Consider the following 5,199-nt stretch of genomic DNA (forward strand, 5'->3'; position numbering starts at 1 on the left):
CTATAACTATAATATATAACTATTTATTTACCTACTTTACTCATTCATCAACTGATATTCTTTGCATACTTACTATAAGTCTGACATTGTGATAGCTGCAAAGATATAGGAACAAATATTTGACTAATTTAATCAGTTTGATTTAATAACTTGAGAGGATTTAAATATTACCCTAAATTCTTTCCTATCACAACAAAATTATACTCAAAGCTGATATTTAGTGATATTTGTTTTCACATCAGTAATATTACTTTTACTTACATTTAGTTGGCATGTGTTTCTTTATACCGCTGTATCCACTGTGTCAAGAGATAGTGTATGGTAGTGTATGTTAATTCCAGGTCAGAAATATATACATGGTGTCATAGTTCTCTTCATTCCATGGCATACTTCACAAGTCAATTTTTTAAAAATACCTTTATATTTGTGTTTATATATATATATATTCCTTTATGCTATCCTCAGCCCATTCATTAATTCATTAATTTGTTTAATCCTCTATGCCAGTTACTATGCTACAATATGGTAAGCAGAATCACACATGATCTCTTCCTGTATGGTACTGTCCATTGGGAGAAATAGTCATTAATCATACAAATAAAGTAAAACTTGCAATTATGAAATCTTACAACTACTAAGTTCTGAACTATCTCTCTCATTTTATATTTGAAGGGGAGTTTGAGTTTTAGTTTCTTTATTTGATTGCTTGTTTCATGAAACAATAAAATCACCTCTCAATTGTTAGAAACAAGCATTATACCTTAAAAACACTCACCCAGTTGTGGAGGAGAAAAAAATTTATTCATGATCTTGCAAGAATGGCTGCACAGCCAGACACATGGTAATAGTTATATCTTGCACCAAATATGCATGTCCCTCCCCTGTATCCGCATTAGCTCGGTACTCCAGAGGTTGCAACCTGTCTGAGAGAGCCAACTAGCCTGTCTTTGAGATTTTGAATTGTACAGCCTATCTGAGAGAGCACATCCAGTTTAAATTTCCTGCTGAGAGTTCTTGCCTTTGATTATAGCTAGCACCAACCCTGGGCTTATGTCAGTGGCTCTCTCCATCCCTTTAACTGCACAGCCCATTTTAGCTCATCTTGTTTAGTTTTCCTTTTCCCTACTACATGTTGCCTTCATGTGAAAGCTAAACTTAACCCTCTCTTACATCAGTCATGCTAATTATTTTTTCTTTTCATCAATATAATGTTTTAGGATAGCAGTATTCTCAAAAAAAGGAAATAAAGAAAAAAACATGGGGTATGAAACTGATAAAAGGAAGCTACAGATGGGTGATGGAGTTTATTTGGTTAGGATTTCCAACTCACCTTGAATTACAGGCCATTCTATTCCTCATGCTCCTGACATTGTCTGGTATGATTTTAACAGGGAACATTGGCTTCATGATGTTGATTAGAATTGATCTCTGGCTTCAAACCCCATGTAATTTTTCCTTAGCAACCTCTCCTTTGTTGACCTTTTTTTATTCTGCAGTCATCGTTCCTAAAACGCTGGTCAATTTTCTCTTAGAGGAAAAATCAATTTCCTAATATGGCTGCACCCTGCAGTTTTATTTTTTCTGTACTTTTGCAGATATAGAATCCTTTATCTTAGCTTCCATGGCCTATGGCTGCTGTGTTGTCATCTGTAACCCCTTGCTGTATACAGTTGTGATATCCCAGAACATCTGTACAGGGCTGATTATCTTATCCTACATTGGTGGCAACATGAGTTCCCTGGTTCATATATCCTTTGACTTTATTCTGAAATAATGTGACAAAAATGTTATTAATAATTATTCTGTAACCTCCCTCCCCTCCTTTAGGTATCCTGCACTGATACCTCAATTAGTGAGTGGATCGTCTCCCCATATGGCATCTCCAAGGAAGTTATGTGTTTGATCATCATTGTCTCTAACTTCTTTATTCTTCTTTCAGTCTTAAAGATCTGCTCTTCTAGTGGGAGGAAGAAAACCTTTTCCACTTGTGTCTCTCATCTAACATTTGTGATCATCTATCAGGGGATTCCTCTTTATTTACTCACAACCCAGCTACCTCTATTCTCCCACACTGATAAAGTTATCTCAGTTTTCTACACCATTTTCATGTGTCACAGTTTCAAATTTTTACACTTCAAGCCTGTGATGTCTTTTAGAAAAGTCCTGAGACTTAGGTCATGATTCAGTTAGTTTGGGCTTCATCAAGTAACCTCCAACTCATATAAGACTATGGAGACAGACAATAGTTTAAAAGAAAAGGATATTCAAGATAACTCAAATTCAGTACATATTTACTAGAGGAGCACTTAAGGTAAAAGGAATAAGTTTACAATGTAAAAATAATTTGATACATTACCAAGCCTGAGGACTTCTGCCCCTTCCAGATGCAGCAGGATATGAGATCAGAAGACCCCTCTAGTCTAAGTCACAGAGCATCTATAGAGCTTTTGATTCAGAGTAAATTCAATTAATTCATATTCTATTTTTATGTTTGAACCATGGGTGATGAATTACAGGTGGTGAGCCATGTGTGAAATAAAAATAAAGGAGGGTATTCACAGCATTATCAGAGATTCAAACTTAACCATGAATGTTTACAAAACTTTAATGAAAAAATTTCTGCTAGTCAAGCTATGACTTCTATAAGAATGATATAACTCACCTTTTATGAATATAAAAATTAAAAATTAAAAATACTGCTTTAAAACTAATTTGTTACATTTCTTATTTCATTCTATAATTTAACCATTATATCATGTTCATATGCATACATTTTATCAAAACTGAATTCAGCCTTGCTACATTACTTATGACTTATCTATGATTGAAGTAACAGCTACAGCTCTGTTCTGTTTTCTTTTCACACAGAGGACAAGATGGTTACATGTTAGCTATCTCTAAGAAGGTCAAGAAGGGTTTTCAGCTTTCTTGAAAATATTCACAACTTTTAACTCTTTGGCTTCTCCTTAAGTTACAATTTTCTAATATAGGACTTGAAGGATATGAGTCATCTGTCCCACTTATTATAGTAAGATTTTTCCACTTTTTATCACCTGGAAATTTTACTTGAGTATTTTTGGTATAAAAGATCTGTTAAATATGTTTCAATATAAAAAGGAGTAACTGGTTGTTCACTATCAAAACAGAAGACTTTAGGTGGTATTTTAGAGTAGGAAGGCTCAACAGCTATCTAATCCTTACATAAAGAGAAGGAGTCACAACCTCATTTTCAGATTCCTTAGTAGAGATATTATCCTACAACACATGCCAGTGCTGAATCCATTGATAAACAGTTTGAGAAACAATGATGTAAAAGATTCAGCTAAGAAGGTGCTAAGATCAAAGGGAGATTCCTCATGAGATATAAGACTCTGGGACTCAACTCATCCCCAAATGCAGACTACAACTTGAACCTGCAACCTTCTCACCATCATACACACAACTTGTCAGCCAAGGGATTTTATCAATTTTTTGTATAAAGCCAGCTGCATTTCATAACCTCAGTATGTAAGAAAACATTAAAAAGTTTCACAAATATTAAGTCTGCTGGTTTGAAACTGTTGTGGACCCCAGAAGAGCTATAATCTCTTAATCTATTCTTGATGGGTGGAAACTTTTGATTGAATGTTTCCACAGGGATGTGACCCACTCTGTGTGGATGAGACCTTTGATTAAATTATTTCCATGGGGATCTGTGACACCATCCAGTTAAGGTGGGTCTTAATTAGATCACTGGAGTCCTTTAAGAGAGCTCATGGAGAGAATGGGCTCAGAGAAGGTGAGAAAGACATTTTGGAGAGAAATTAAAATATGTAATTCAGATTTTGCCCCCCAGGAGAAGCTAAGTGCTGACATAGACCCAGACACTTGGAGATGCAGAAAGAAAGACTTTTGTTCACTATCAGAACAGAAGACTTTACATGGTATATTAGAGTAGCAAGAGATGAAGCCCAGAATTTGCCCCAGATAAGCTAAGAGAGGACTCCCAGATGGTTTGAGAGAACCAAATAGAGAGCTGAGAGAAGCTAAGAGAGACAGAAATCCAAGCAAGGATACACAGGAGATGAGAGAGAGAAGCTAGGAGAGACAGAAGCTCAGAGACATTTTGGAGAAAGCCACTTTGAAACCAGAACCCAGATCAAAGGACAAGCAGATGCTACCCACATGACTTCCCAGCTAACAGAGGTGTTCTGGATACCATTGGCTTTTCCTAAGTGAAGGTATCCTCTTGGTAATGCCTTAGTTGCACACTTTTATGGCTTTAGAATTATAAATGTGTAACCTAATAAATCCTCTTAATAAAAGCCAATCTGTTTCTGGAATTTTGTGTAATGACAGCTTTAGCAATCCAGAACACTACTAAATAATAGCCAGCTTGTGGTTTAGTGAGCACTACCCTGGGGTTTATGTTAACTTGGGTTATGTCAGGTTGTCTTATGGGGTTTAGTGAATACCTCAGATCATTTTATATTTGTGTGTCTGTGTGCATTCCTATGTAGAATATTGATAACCAATCAAAAGCTGTGGGTTCTCTGCCTGATACACTCAAATGATCAATCCCTGAGATATCAAGATTTCAAAGAAAGAAAGAGTTTATTGCTAGGCATGAATCTTTTGACCAGATAGTTTATTAATCTGTCTCTGCTAGTCTAAGGAGTTCAAGGATTTTATGGACTCAAACAAGGAGAGATGGAGTCATTTCTATGGCAATAGCAAGTTTAAGCAGAAAGGAAGGTAGATAGAGTTATTACTATTTTGATAGAAATTATAGGCAGAAACAATTTACAATGTAAAGGAGTGGAACTTTGCTAGAATCAAGTCAATAGTTCTTAGCTTATTCAAGTTCCTCTATTAGCATTAGAGGGGTTGCTCTTGTGATTACAAATTTCTAAAGTAAAAACAGATAAATGGAGTACCAGGTTTTTACAATCACAAAGTCACAAGATGAAAGTTATATACTTATGCACTCATTATCAAAGATCAAATAAACTGGATTACAGTTCAATAATTTCTGGCTATTCTAATTCACTAGAAGGTAAAAATAAATACATATTTATATAATGATTCAATAGTCATAATCCTTTGTTAAATACTAACTTATTGATTACATATACAAAAATAGTAACAGCACATTATTTACAATAACATAAATCTGAAAAAACTCAAATTTCTATCAACACATTAGATCACAGTTGAGAA

At 34.9% G+C, this 5,199-nt stretch overlaps 1 pseudogene; it reads left to right on the forward strand.

Moving 5' to 3' along the window:
* Nucleotides 1-1,264: 1,264 nt before the first annotated feature.
* On the forward strand, nucleotides 1,265-3,360 carry LOC119545467 (annotated as a pseudogene).
* The last annotated feature ends 1,839 nt before the right edge of the window (nucleotides 3,361-5,199 follow it).

Source organism: Choloepus didactylus, chromosome 10, assembly GCF_015220235.1.
Source record: "Choloepus didactylus isolate mChoDid1 chromosome 10, mChoDid1.pri, whole genome shotgun sequence".
In the NCBI taxonomy this organism is placed as follows: domain Eukaryota; kingdom Metazoa; phylum Chordata; class Mammalia; order Pilosa; family Megalonychidae; genus Choloepus; species Choloepus didactylus.